This window comes from Balaenoptera borealis, assembly GCF_965194805.1.
Source record: "Balaenoptera borealis genome assembly, chromosome: 15".
Taxonomy (NCBI): domain Eukaryota; kingdom Metazoa; phylum Chordata; class Mammalia; order Artiodactyla; family Balaenopteridae; genus Balaenoptera; species Balaenoptera borealis.
The window spans coordinates 53923551-53939575 of NC_138871.1; the positions used below are offsets into that span (position 1 = coordinate 53923551).

At 43.5% G+C, this 16025-nt stretch overlaps 1 protein-coding gene across 3 annotated transcripts in view; it reads right to left on the reverse strand.

Moving 5' to 3' along the window:
• The window catches only part of PRKCE (protein kinase C epsilon), a 596864-nt gene that overhangs the window by 376373 nt on the left and 204466 nt on the right, over positions 1–16025 (reverse strand). The window lies entirely within an intron of this gene.

Below are 16025 nucleotides of genomic sequence, written 5' to 3' on the forward strand. Positions count from 1 at the left end.
AAAGAATAGAAAGAGAATACAGAAGAGGAACCAAGATGGCGGAGTAGAAGGAAGTGCTCTCACTCCCTCTTGTGAGAACACCAGAATCACAAATAGCTGCTAGACAATCATCGACAGGAAGACACTGGAACTCACCAAAAAAGATACCCCATATCCAAAGACAAAGGAGAAGCCACAATGAGACGGTAGAGGGGCGCAATCACAGTAAAATCAAATCCCATAACTGCTGGGTGGGTGACTCACAGACTGGAGAACACTCATACCACAGAAGTCCACCCACTGGAGTGAAGGTTCTGAGCCCCACGTCAGGCTTCCCAACCTGGGAGTCCGGCAACGGGAGGAGGAATTCCTAGAGAATCAGACACTGAAGCCTAGTGGGATTTGATTGCAGGACTTCGACAGGACTGGGGGAAACAGAAACTCCACTCTTGGAGGGCACGCACAAAGTAGTGTGCTCATCGGGACCCAGGGGAAGGAGCAGTGACCCCAGGGGAGACTGAACCAGACCTACCTGCTAGTGTTGGAGGGTCTCCTGCAGAGGCGGGGGGTGGCTGTGGCTCACTGTGGGGACAAGGACACTGGCAGCAGAAGTTCTGGGACATACTCCTTGGCGTAAGCCCTCCCAGAATCTGTCATTAGCCCCACCAAAGAGCCCAGGTAGGCTCCAGTGTTGGCTTGCCTCAGGCCAAACGACCAAAACAGAGGGAACCCAGCCCCATCCATCAGCAGTCAAGTGGATTAAAGTTTTACTGAGCTCTGCCCACCAGAGCAACAGCCAGCTCTACCCACCACCAGTCCCTCCCATCGGGAAACTTACACAAGCCTCTGAGATAGCCTCATCCACCAGAGGGCAGACAGCAGAAGCAAGAAGAACTACAATCCTGCAGCCTGTGGAACAAAAACCACATTCACAGAAAGATACACAAGATGAAAAGGCAGAGGCCTATGTACCAGATGAAGGAACAAGATAAAACCCCAGAAAAACAACTAAATGAAGTGGAGATAGGCAACCTTCCAGAAGAAGAATTCAGAATAATGACAGTGAAGATGATCCAGGACCTTGGAAAAAGAATGGAGGCAAAGATCGAGAAGATGCAAGAAATGTTTAACAAAGACCTAGAAGAATTAAAGAACAAACAGAGATGAACAATACAATAACTGAAATGAAAACTACACTAGAAGGAATCAATAGCAGAATAACTGAGGCAGAAGAACGGATAAGTGACCTGGAAGACAGAACGGTGGAATTCACTGCTGCGGAACAGACTAAAGAAAAAAAAAAGGAAAAGAAATGAAGACAGCCTAAGAGACCTCTGGGACAACATTAAACACAAAAACATTCGCATTATAGGGGTCCCAGAAGGAGAAGAGAGAGAGAAAGGACCTGAGAAAATATGTGAGGAGATTATAGTCAAAAACTTCCCTAACATGGGAAAGGAAATAGCCACCCAAGTCCAGAAAGTGCAGCAAGTCACATACAGGATAAACCCAAGGAGAAACATGCCAAGACACATAGTAATCAAATTGGCAAAAATTAAAGACAAAGAAAAATTATTGAAAACAGTAAGGGAAAAATGACAAATAACATACAAGGGAACTCCCATAAGGTTAACAGCTGATTTCTCAGCAGAAACTCTAAAAGCCAGAAGGGAGTGGCATGATATACTCAAAGTGATGAAAGAGAGGAACCTACAACCAAGATTACTCTACCTAGCAAGGATCTCATTCAGATTCAATGGAGAAATCAAAATCTTTACAGACAAGCAAAAGCTAAGAGAATTCAGCACCACCAAACCAGCTCTACAACAAATGCTAAAGGAACTTCTCTAAGTGGGAAACACAAGAGAAGTAAAGGACCTACAAAAACAAACCCAAAACAATTAAGAAAATGGTCAAAAGAACATACATATCAATAATTACCTTAAACATGAATGGATTAAATGCTCCCACCAAAAGACACAGGCTTGCTGAATGGATAAAAAACAAGACCCATCTATATGCTGTCTACAAGAGACCCACTTCAGACCTAGGGACACATACAGACTGAAAGTGAGGGGATGGAAAAAGATATTCCATGTAAATGGAAATCAAAAGAAAGCTGGAGCAGCATGACTCATATCAGATAAAATAGACTTTAAAATAAAGAATGTAACAAGAGACAAGGAAGGACACTACATAATGATCAAGGGATCAATCCAAGAAGAAGATATAACAATTATAAATATATATGCACCCAACATAGGAGCACCTCAATACATAAGGCAACTGCTAACAGCTATAAAAGAGGAAATCGACAGTAACACAGTAATAGTGGGGGACTTTAACACCTCACTTACACCAATGGACAGATCATCCAAAATGAAAATAAATAAGGAAACAGAAGCTTTAAATGACACAATAGACCAGATAGATTTAATTGATATTTATATGACATTCCATTCAAAAACAGCAGATTACACTTTCTTCTCAAGTGCACACGGAACATTCTCCAGGATAGATCACATCTTGGGTCACAAATCAAGCCTCAGTAAATTTAAGAAAATTGAAATCATATCAAGTATCTTTTCTGACCACAACGCTATGAGATTATAAATGAATTACAGGGAAAAAAACGTAAAAAACACAAACACATGTAGGCTAAACAATACATTACTAAATAACCAAGAGATCACTGAAGAAATCAAAGAGGAAATCAAAAAATACCTAGAGACAAATGACAATGAAAACACGACGATCCAAAACCTATGGCATGCAGCAAAAGCAGTTTTAAGAGGGAAGTTTACAGCTATACAAGCCTACCTCAAGAAACAAGAAAAATCTCAAATAAACAATCTAACCTTACACCTAAAGGAACTACAGAAAGAAGAACAAACAAAACCCAAAGTTAGCAGAAGGGAAGAAATCCTAAAGATCAGAGCAGAAATAAATGAAATAGAAACAAAGAAAACAATAGCAAAGATCAATAAAACTAAAAGCTGGTTCTTTGAGACGATAAACAAAATTGATAAACCATTAGCCAGTCTCATCAAGAAAAAGAGAGAGAGGACTCAAATCAATAAAATTAGAAATGAAAAAGGAGAAGTTACAACAGACACGGCAGAAATACAAAGCATCCTAAGAGACTACTACAAGCAACTCTATACCCATAAAATGGACAACCTGGAAGAAATGGACAAATTCTTAGAAAGGTATAACCTTCCAACACTGAACCAGGAAGAAATAGAAAGTCTGAACAGACCAATCACAAGTAATGAAATTGAAACTGTGATTAAAAATCTTCCAACAAACAAAAGTCCAGGACCAGATGGCTTCACAGGTGAATTCTATCAAAAATTTAGAGAACAGCTAACACCCATCCTTCTCAAACTCTTCCAAAAAATTGCAGAGGAAGGAACACTCCCAAACTCATTCTATGAGGCCACCATCACCCTGATACCAAAACCAGACAAAGATACTACAGAAAAAGAAAATTACAGACCAATATCACTGATTAATATAGATGCAAAAATCCTCAACAAAATACTAGCAAACAGAATCCAACAACACATTAAAAGGATCATACACCACAATCAAGTGGGATTTATCCCAGGGATGCAAGGATTCTTCAATATACACAAATCAATCAATGTGGTACACCATATTAACAAACTGAAGAAGAAAAACCATATGATCATCTCAATAGATGCAGAAAAAGCTTTTGACAAAATTCAACACCTATGGGCTTCCCTGGTGGCGCAGTGGTTGAGAATCTGCCTGCCAATGCAGGGGACGCGGCTTCGAGCCCTGCTCTGGGAAAATCCCACGTGCCGCGGAGCGACTAGGCCCGTGAGCCACAATTGCTGAGCCTGCGCATCTGGAGCCTGTGCTCCGCAACAAGAGAGGCCGCGATGGTGAAAGGCCCGTGCACTGCGATGAAGAGGGGCCCCCGCTCGCCGCAACTGGAGAAAGCCCTCGCACAGAAACGAAGACCCAACACAGCCATAAATAAATAACTAACTAGCTAACTAACTAAATAAATAAATAAATAAAAATTCAACACCCATTTATGATAAAAACTCTCCAGAAAGTGGGCATAGAGGGAACCTACCTCAACATAATAAAGGCCATATATGGCAAACCCACAACAAACATCATTCTCAATGGTGAAAAACTGAAAGCATTTCCTCTAAGATCAGGAACGAGACAAGGATGTCCACTCTCACCACTATTATTCAACATAGTTTTGGAAGTCCTAGCCATGGCAATCAGAGAAGAAAAAGAAATAAAAGGAATACAAATCGGAAAAGAAGAAGTAAAACTGTCACTGTTTGCAGATGACATGATATTATACATAGAGAATCCTAAAAATGCAACCAGAAAACTACTAGAGCTAATCAACGAATTTGGTAAAGTTGCAGGATACAAAATTAATGCACAGAAATCTCTTGCATTCCTATACACTAATGATGAAAAATCTGAAAGAGAAATTAAGGAAACACTCCCATTTACCATTGCAGCAAAAAGAATAAAATACCTAGGAATAAACCTACCTAGGGAGACAAAAGACCTGTATGCAGAAAACTATAAGACACTGATGAAAGAAATTAAAGATGATACCAACAGATGGAGAGATATACCATGTTCTTGGATTGGAAGAATCAATACTGTGAAAATGACTATACTACCCAAAGCAATCTGCAGATTCAATGCAATCCCTATCAAATTACCAATGGCATTTTTTTACAGAACTAGAACAAAAAATCTTAAAATTTGTATGGAGACACAAAAGACCCCAAATACCCAAAGCAGTCTTGAGGGAAAAAAACGGAGCTGGAGGAATCAGACTCCCTGACTTCAGACTATACTACAAAGCTACAGTAATCAAGACAATATGGTACTGGCACAAAAACAGAAACACAGATCAATGGAACAAGATAGAAAGCCCAGAGATAAACCCACGCACCTATAGTCAACTAATCTATGACAAAGGAGGCAAGGATATACAATGGAGAAAAGACAGTCTCTTCAAAAAGTGGTGCTGGGAAAACTGGACAGCTACATGTAAAAGAATGAAATTAGAACACTCCCTAATACCATACACAAAAATAAACTCAAAATGGATTAGAGACCTAAATGTAAGACTGGACACTATAAAACTCTTAGAGGAAAACAGGAAGAACACTCTTTGACATAAATCACAGCAAGATCTTTTTTGATCCACCTCCTAGAGTAATGGAAATAAAAACAAAAATAAACAAATGGGACCTAATGAAACTTCAAAGCTTTTGCACAGCAAAGGAAACCATAAACAAGATGAAAAGACAACCCTCAGAATGGGAGAAAATATTTGCAAATGAATCAACAGACAAAGGATTAATTTCCAAAATATATAAACAGCTCATGCAGCTCAATATTAAAGAAACCAACAACCCAATCCAAAAATGGGCAGAAGACCTAAATAGACATTTCTCCAAAGAAGACATACAGATGGCCAAGAAGCACATGAAAAGCTGCTCAACATCACTAATTATTAGAGAAATGCAAATCAAAACTACAATGAGGTATCACCTCACACCAGTTAGAATGGGCATCATCAGAAAATCTACAAACAACAAATGCTGGAGAGGGTGTGGAGAAAAGGGAACCCTCTTGCACTGTTGGTGGGAATGTAAACTGATACAGCCACTATGGAGAACAGTATGGAGGTTCCTTAAAAAACTAAAAATAGAATTACCATATGATCCAGCAATCCCACTACTGGGCATATACCCAGAGAAAACCATAATTCAAAAAGACACTTGCACCCCAATGTTCATTGCAGCACTATTTACAATAGCCAGGTTATGGAGGCAACCTAAATGCCCATCAACAGACGAATGGGTAAAGAAGATGTGGTACATATATACAATGGAATATTACTCAGCCATAAACAGGAACGAAATTGGGTCATTTGTAGAGATGTGGATGGATCTAGAGACTATCATACAGAGTGAAGTAAGTCAGAAAGAGAAAAACAAATATCGTATATTAACACATATATGTGGAACCTAGAAAAATGGTACAGATGAACCGGTTTGCAGGGCAGAAATAGAGACACAGATGTAGAGAACAAATGTATGGACACCAAGGGGGGAAAGTGGCGGGGGGCGGGTGGTGGTGTGATGAATTGGGAGACTGGGATTGACATGTATACACTGATGTGTATAAAACTGATGACTAATAAGAACCTGCTGCATAAAAAAATAAGTAAAATAAAATTCAAAAATGTAAAGAAAAAAAAACTAGTACTAAAAAAAGAAAAAAAAAAGCAAGAGAATACACATTTTCCAAAGTAGTAAATGGGGAAAACAAATTTTTAAAAAAAATTCAGTCCAGGGCTTACCTGGTAGCGCAGTGGTTGAGAGCCCACCTGCCAATGCAGGGGACATGGGTTCGAGCCCTGGTCCGCGAAGATCCCACATGCTGCGGAGCCGCTGGGCCCGTGTGCCACAGCTGCTGAGCCTGCGCTCTGGAGCCCGTGAGCCGCAACTACTGAGCCCACATGCTACAATTACTGAAGCCCGTGTGCCTAGAGCCCATGCTCCGCAATAAGAGAAGCTACCACATGAGAGGCCCGCACACCGCAACAAAGAGTAGCCCTGCTTGCTGTAACTAGAGAAAGCCCGTGAGCAGCAACAAAGACCCAATGCAGCCAAAAATAAAATTAAATTAAAAAAAAAAATTCAGTCCAAAAAAAAAATCAAGAAAGGAAAGAAACAAATGCAGATCAGGGCACATGTAGAAGGAATAAAATGTTAGATTTAAATCCAAATATATCAGTAATTACATTAAATGTAAGTAGACTACTTATTTAGTTAAAAGACAAAGACTGTCAGACTGGATTTTTAAACATCCAGTGGTATGCTGTGTACAAGAGACAAAGTAAACGATAAGGAACGAGAAGCTGTCAACCTGGCCAAGAACAGTTTTCCAGGTGAAGTAACAGCATCTGCGAAGGTCCAGTAGTAGGAAAGCATAACTGATAGAAGGTCAGTATGGTTAAGGTGTAGAGATTAAAGGAAATATGGCCTGAAGCAAGTCTGGAGGGCTAGTCTTGGCCAATCCACACAGGAGCAAGCCAAAAGAGAATCACAGAATGTATCCTAAATGGTTGAAAAGTATTAGAAGAGGTACAGGGGCACCATTTATGACCTCAAACTGCAATACAATAACTAGACTTAAGTACAGATAATAAACAGCAACTTGGTCTATTTGGGAAATGATGTGGCTAAAGCGTGAATTTGGAGATGAGGATAAGCTGAAGATGACCTGAAAAGAACCACAGGGGCCAGATGATAGACGGTTTGTATTCTGAAAAGGAATTAACATTTATATTTTGCAGATGATAGGGAACTGCTAAAGGATTTTAAACTGGAGAGTAATTTGATGAGATCTGCATTTAAAGCCACTCAGGCAAGGCTGTGTAAGATGATATAAGAGGGACATTGGAAGGAGGGAGACCACTTAGACCACTGTTGATTTCAGAGCCACAGTCAACATACTCATTGATGTACAAGAAGCATGGATTCTTATTCCCTACTCCCCAGATGGAAACACCAAATTCTGGGAGGCAGAGGTGGATTTTTCAGCACCCATAGAAGGTTACTGCCACCACTGTTATCAAACTCTTCAAAAATCAGCTTAATTTTGAAATTCCAAAATCTGCTCACTGTACTGTTAACCGGTAAACAGTTATTTATTTAGCATTTTCTAAGGACTGGGTATCTCCCTAGCACTGTGGGAAATACAAAAAACTCAGCACTTTTAACTAGGAAGATATATCATTCATTTTCTAAAAAGTCTATGATGAGTTTACAAACTCATTTAGTCCAACCTCCCAGGCATTGCTGGAATCCATTTTAGGCAGAAAGTAAGCCGACATCTGCATGAACAATCAGGGTGATGGGAGCTCACCACCTCCACAAAGCAGCCAATTTAACTGTGGGAAGTCTTTATCGTGACCTTACATTTTTACCCCACTGGTTTTTACTCTGTTTCCCTGATCAATGCAGAACACACTGAACTTATATCTATATAACCACCCTTCCCATGGAAATGACTGACTTGAGGGGCTTGATACGTGCAAGGTGTCTCTTCTATAGACCCTCCTCCATCAGAGCCTCTGGACCCCTCTCCTTGTTCCTCCGGAGCTGGGCTCTGTTATGCCAACATCCTCCTTAGTACGTGACACCAGAACTGACCCCCAATTTGAAGAGTCTTCAACACAGTTGTGGACATTGAATCAGTAGGCTTTAAATCATAGCACCTTGAGGCAACGGATGAAAATGCTAAGACATGGAATTAGATATGCTGAATTTTACCACAAATATTGATGGCTGAACCTTGGACTTAAATGTACGACTTTCTCTTTCAACAGACAAGGAAATCTGCATTTGCTTATTCTTTCCTCCCAGATTCTGCTGTACCATTTCTGCTCTGAGTCTCACCTGGAGGAGCTGGTTGAAGGCCTGTGTACTCCCGTCCCTCATGCCTGTGTCACCCACATGCTCGATCCTGCAGCATCTAAGGGGATTCAGGGAGACCAGGTGCACCTGTTTGAGATGTACTCTCTCCCTCTCCATACACATATGCATATATATATACACACATATATTTCATAATTAATTCACATATCTGTATATATTTCCTCTCAATGAAATAAGAAAAACAGGACACTCTTACCTGCTTGAAACATAGGCCAAATAGATTTAAGCTATATCCCCAAATTAAAAGAGGCCAGAACCATACAAATAGAATGAGGCACTTAATTCCCAAATATTCCCAGTTACCATCTCTTCAGTGGCATATTCTGAAATCTCTGAGATCCAGGGCCAGCAGTGAGCAGAAAGCAGGAACCCTCCCTCTCTGTAAACAGTGGGATGCAGCTTTGGGAACGATAAGCCATCAGCTGCATATTAATCACCGGGAATTTAGAACCTGAAGGCAAGGGTTACCCTAAATGGCACATTAATAAGAATAAAACAAGTGAGGCCCCCAAGCTTGATGTCTGCCATGCCCTGCCCAATGTGACTCTTCCAAAGACCCAAATCAGAGAGTTAGGAGGAAGGAGGCAGGGAGCCCTGAAAAAGTGGTAATTGGCAACCGTCTCAGAGGCAAGTGACCAGTGGGAAAGACAGCTCTGGGAGGCTTTGCCCAACTGGAGGGAGGACCTATCCCATCACTGGCAGCCCGCTCTAGGCTGAAGAGCCTCCTCCTTCATTCAGCCTTGAAGATAGCAGAGTAGGAGATGAGAGGACAGGTACAAGTTCAGGGCGAGCCAAGGCAATCGCCGAAGCCCCTACAGCCTCCTCCTTTGGTCACCAGCAGGAATGGAGCCCTGTGGAGTTGTGGGTGAATATCCTACATGGCAGCCTGTCCAGCAACTTGGGATCCAGCATATGGACCACAGATCCTATAGGCAGACAAGGCAGGGAAGGGAGGGACAGGGAAAGGAGGGTCCCAGAGTGAGGAGTCTGAGAGATGGAAGACTGGAGCAAGTCTGGATCCTAAGGAGGAAATTATCCCCATGGTGTGACTTGATAGAACTTTCACTGACAATCTCTTTAGCACCAGTTCCTCTACTAGGCACCTTACACCACTATTTCATCTAACCTCCCAACATTGCTCTGACCTGCAGATTATTGCCCCATTTCTAGAGAGGGAAGGATGAAACGCAGAAAGGTTAACAATGTCGGCTGTCCGAGGTCTATCTCCCTCCAAAACTCCTATTCTTTCTACAATAGCTCAGTGCCTCCCTCTAGACTGAAGCCAAAATATATCTCCTCCCTTGAAATGCCAAGATGAGAGACTCAGTTCTTGGCGGCTACACGCATGCCTTAGTGCACAACGCTGGGGTCACCTGCCACCTGCCCCTCTCAGTGTTCCTAATGTGACCCCCCCAAGCCCTAGTGGTGGTCAATGTGGCTAGTTCCTTCTCAATTAGTGGTCAGATTTTAGAAGCAAGTGCACAATGCTTGTGTCGTTGGGAGAACTGCTCTCGGGAAAGACTGATGAACACTGAGCTGAGAAGCATGCTGTCTCCAGGGAGATGGTTATGGTGCAGCCACAGGCCCTCCAGGAGGAGAGAGGAGAAATCTGAGATGCCTCGAGGGCAAAGGTAATCTGCTGACTTCATCGTTTGGCAAAAGATACAACCTAAGCCTCAGACAACAGTAAAAGGAGCACAAGATTCTGAACATACATCTAACAAGCATTTACTGTTTTCCTCAGCAGGCATCATGCTGGGGCTGAGCTTCTCAAACTACCTGGGGTGACAGACCTGTGTTTCTTACTTATTTGTTTGCAATCTAACACATGGTCCTACTATGCACAACTAATAGGCAGCCCATACCACGAACGAGTTATCACCGGAGATCAGCAACACCCAAACCTGTCCCCACCCTGTTCGACAAGGTGAGTCCACCGGTGTCACCCTTGGATGCTGTGGCGATGTTGAATTGTCACGAGTTTCTAATGCTTCCCATCAATTTCTGGTCTCATCTGTCACCGCCAGCAGCAGACAGCTCACGGGCAGCACCATCCCTGAGCAGCACTCTAGAGCTTAGGCTGGAAGACTGAGGAGTGGCCGCCCCACATGAGGACAGCGGAGTGTGTCATATGTGGGAGGGCTGCCTCCTGTCACCCGGACTTCAGCAATCACCGCCAGCTCTACAGCTCCAGCCAAAAACCTTGTAAAGAGGTGTAGCTGGGTAGGCCTTAGCAGACCCAGGTTCTAAGCCAGATTTTCCACCGACTCAAGGTATAGCCCTGGGTATAATCCTTAACTTGCAGGTGATTGAGTTTCCCTTGAGAAGATGACCAGTTTGAACCAGGCAGCTACTAAGGACCCTTCCAGCTCCCAGGTGCCATGCTCTCCTCCAGACTCACAGCTCTCTAGCCTACCTACATGCTCAGGACTCTTCAGTTTATGTCTCCAGCCTGGACCTCTCCCCTGAACGCCAGAGCCATACATCCAGCTGCCTACTTAACATCTGCCCTCAACACCTCCCAGACATCTCAAATTTAACCTGATCAGGACGGAGCCCCAAAACAGGCCCCCACCCCTCACAGTCTTGCCCCATCAGTTAATGGCAACTCCATCCTTCCAATTGCTTAGACCAAAGATCTTGAAGTCATCCTTGATTTCTCCCTTTATCTCACAACTCACTGTGAACATATCAATACAGCTCTCAACTTACCTGCTCAAATATATCCAAAATCCAACTTCTTCTTATTATCCCACCACCGCTATCTAGGCCACTGCCATCTCATCACCGGCCTGGCTCATGGCAGCGGCTCCTAATAGGCCCCTCCGCCGTCCGCTCTTACGCCGTGGCCTGAATGATCCTCCTAAAACCCAGATGGGCCACTCCTCTGCTCAGAATCCTCCGGGGGCCCCGCCTTTCTTGAGAGCAAAGGCCAGGGTCCTGCCTGTGACCTGCAAAGCCCCGTGCCCCGCACACCTGAGCCAGCTCCCTACCGCCTCTCTGACCTGCTTTCTGCCCTTTGCCTCCCTATCTTCTCAGCTCCAGTCACGTTTCCTTGCCTGCAAGGTCTTTGCACTTGCTGTTTTCTCTGCCCAGAATGTTCTTCTTTCATCCCTGCATGGCTCATTCCCTCATTTCTTTCAGGACTTTCCCCAAAGGTCTCCCTGGTCCCCTAACATCTCAGGGTCCTCCCTCCCTACAGTTCATATCCCCCTTTCCTGCTTAACTTTTTCTCCCTAGCAGTTATGGTGATGTAACAGTTACTTATCTTGTCTGTGATCTGTCTCCTCCAGCAGAAGGTAAGGGCCACGAGGGCAGAGATTTCTGTGCCTTTTGTCCATGTGACAGCCCCAGTGTCTGCCCCAGTACCTGGCACACAGGAGTTCAGTACATTTGTGCAACGAGGGAGGAGTTCTGTGGGTCACTGTCTGGCTGGTCCGAGGTCCTCCGGTTGCCCCTTCTCCACTTGGTCACCAGACCCAGACAGCAAACATCTCAGCATCTAAGGGGATGACTCCAACAGGTGTGAAAGAGGCCTGTGTCCCATCTCTGGGCACTGTCTCTGCAGGGGAGTGTGGAAAAGTCTGCTCTTCACCATTGACCTGCCTTCCAAAGCCACTACTTTGCACCCTCATCTCTCCAAAGCAAAATACCCTCTAGGAGGGCTTTTTTAAAAACTCCATCCCATGTAAAGCCTTCAGCTGTTTACCTGAATTCCATTTAATCTCCTATAGAGATGCCTCTAAATCATCTGCTCTCAAGGAGTCAGGGAAAAACTAGCTCCTCCTCTGAGATGGTTTTATCACCCTTGCTGCTGAGAAAACACACTTTAATTCCTATCAAGAGAAGAAGCACAAAGCAACAGAGCAATTATTGACAGTTTTTTCCCCCCCGTGCTGGATTCTCTAACCACAGGTCTCACAGGTAAAGGGTTTTATCCATGTAAATACACCTCTGGACAAAGATCCTGGGTCCCAGATGCAGGTGCATGTGTCGACCTGCTGGACCTTCCATTTGTCCCACCAGGGAGGGTATAAAATGCTCTCAAAGCCAGAGCCATACACAAATGAGGTTCTCCTCTCCAGGGACAGGGGTGGAGCCAACAGGCCAGGCCAGCTACTTGGAGGTGGGGGAAAGAGGGTCTCTTCCCATCTCGGTGGTTAACTGAGGTGACTGCTTGATCGTTCCACACCCAACCGCAGTCCCTCTGAAGGAACAGGACATCCCGGATTCTGTGAAGACAAGAAGCATCTGGAGGCCCCTGGAGCATGCCACTCTCTGAGAAGTCCCTTCCACGATGCCCCTGACAGCCAGGCCCCAATGTATGCCCAAATGATTCTGGGGACAGAGCAGTCCCTCACTGTCTTCTGGGAAGCCTGCTCCTCCTAAGTGCCATTGGTCCCCAGGTTCATCCTCTTCAAAGATCTCGGGTCTTTGTAATCACTGACTCTCACTAGGCACCCAGCATTTAACATGCTTTCCCTCATTTAATGACCAGAGCCCAAGGAGAGGGGGAGAGAATTATCATCCCCATTTCCCAGATGAGGAAATGGAGGCTTCCACTCCTTCCCACCCCTTCAGAGCCACTCTCCTTGTGACATGGTTGCTAACGTGGCATTTTATTTTTTGAGTGTTGTAACCATTACCTGAATCTACGTCATTCTTATTCTAGAAACAGGCTACCACTTTACAGAAGTACAGATCTATTCAAGGCCCCAAAGACACAGAGGAAAAAGCACGGCGTGTTTAGCCTAAACACCGAGAAAGAAACTAAGGAACACCCAGGTTCATCGCATGATCAAATAATCAGGCAAGTCATTCTCTCATCTGAGGGAAGACTCAAAATGTGCCGACCAACCTGGGCATCTTCATTTCACCAAAGCCCTCTATCAGTGTTTTTTTAATTAATAGACTATTTTAGAGCACTTTTAGGTTTATAGAAAAATTGATCAGGAAGTACAAAGTTCCCAAATACTCCTTGCCCCTCCACAAACACAGTTTCCTCTGTTATTTACATCTTGTATTAATGTGGTATGTTTGTTACAATTGATGAACCGATATTGATACACTAACATCCATAGTTTACATTAGGATTCACTCTGGATCATACGTTCTATGGGTTTTGACAAATATATCATGACACGTGTCCATCATTACTGTAAAGAATAATTTAACTGCCCTAAAAATCCCCTATGCACTACCTATTCATCCCTCCCTCCCTCCCTCCCTCCCTCCTTCCCCTCCCACAACCCAAACCTCTGGCAACTGCTGATCCCAAATAATTGACAAAAAAAATCCTGGAACTAATAAGCAATTGGAGCAAGGTTGCAGAATACAAGGTTAATATACAAAAGTCAATTGTTTATCTATATACTAGCCATGAACAATTTGAGTTTGAACTTAAAAACACATTAGCGCACACACACACAAAAGCCCACACAGGCACATGATCTGCATGAGGAAAACTACAAACCTCTGATAAAAGAAATCAAAGAATATCTAAATAAATGGGCAGTCCTACACTGAATTTTAAAAGCAAACTCTCCAACTCTGTTAACCTGATCTCAAATCAGAGGTTTAGAAATGCGTTCCTTCACAATGATGGTTAACAGAAATATCCCCTAAATGAAGGCAGTAGCCTCATGGATGTGCAGCTACAAATGAAAACCTCAGGGCCTCTACCCACTATGGGCGCAAAGAGGTGCCAACATACCGTTTCCAGATAAAATACAAATAAGTGTTTAGTATATGTATGTCCCAAATATTGCACGGAACATATTAAAGAATTTAAAAAGTATTTGTAGTTTAGCTAAAATTCAAATTGAACTGGGTCTCCTGTATTCTTCTTTGCATTATCTGGCAACCCTACTCTAAGGCCTCACTGTGGTAAGACCTGGAACAAGGAAAAGCATCAAACCTCTTAGTGTATTCAGCGCTTGACATTTTTCGAAGCCTTTTCAACCCTTTTCTCTCCAGATTTTACTACGTCTGAGAGGCAAGCAGGACAAATCTCTCCCTACCCTCATTAACCAGAAGAGAGAGAGAAAAAAAAGGTACCAAACAATGGAGTGAAGGCTATGCAGGTCAGGAACACAGCTGGCTCTAATCATTCTTAAGCCCACCTGTTCAATTAGCCCAGGGTCAGGGGTTCAACCCTGGCTGAACCTTGGAATCACCTGGGGAGCCGCCAAAACCCCACTGATGTCCGGGCCCCCACTCCTAATGCCTGAGCATCTTTTTAAAACATTTTACCAAAAAAAAGTAAAGATATATAAAAGTAGACAAGAAAGGAGAATGAACCCGCAGGTACCCAGTCACCCAGCTTCAATAATTATCAACTCCTAGTCAATCTCGTTTCATATACCAGTGCTGCCCAATAGAATTTTCTGCAGCAATGGAAATGTTCCATATCCATGTCGTCCAATATAGCTGCTAGCCACATGTGACTAATGAGCACTTGAAATGTGCCTGGGGTCCCAGAGGAACTGCATTTTCAGTTTTTAAAAAAGGTTAATTAATTTCGATTTAAATAGCCACAGGTGGCTGATGGCTACATACTGGATAGTACAGATCGATACTCTCACCCATTTCTCTTCCCACCATGTTATTTGGAAGCAAATCCCAGACATCATATTATTTCATCCATGTATCAATATCTTTTCAAGCTTTCCAGATGATTCAAATGTGAAACCACAGTCGGAGGCCAGTGATTAGTCAATCAAATATTTAATACTGTGACTCTCCATTTAATTACAGGACAGACTTTCAGCAACTTCACAGCCTTAAGAACAAGGTTCTCAACCTTGAGTGCACATCCAATCACCTGGGCAGCTGGACCCACGCTCAGGCTCCACCCCCAGAAATTCAGGTTTTTCTGTTTGGAGACATAACTTTTTTTTCTTTCCCTCCTCCTCCTCCATCATTTTTCCACAAGCTCGTCACGTGATTTGAATGTGTGGTCAGAATGGAGAACCACTGCTTTAAAGTCTTTCTATAGAGAGCAGGATCCACAGATCAGCATTACCAGCATCATCTGGGAGCCAGTTAGAAAGGCAGAATCTCGGGGCCCACCCCAGACCTTCTGCATCAGAATTTAAGTTCTGCCCAGGTTCCCCAGGTGACTTGTGTGCACATTCAATTTGAGAAAGGCTATTTTATAAGAGTCGTTCTCAAAGAGCAGAACTTGTTAGGAATGCAAATTCTTGGGCCTCACCCCAGGCCTACAGAATCAGAAACTCCGGGGGTGGGGCCCGGCAGGCTGTGTGTACGTTAACCAGCCCTTCTGGTAACACTGATGCACGCTCAAGTTTGAGACCCACTACTTTGGCGTCTAGAACATAACTCCATATTGCCCAAGCAGGAAGTAGTGATTATAAGCACAGCAATTCACTTCCAAAGAGACGCTGAAGCCACCCTCAGGCTCCCACGCAAACAATTACACATCAATTAAGATCTCTCTTTATAACCCATGACACAGGACAAGTAAGTAGGAGTGGTGGGGAAGAAGTAAAAACAAAGCCA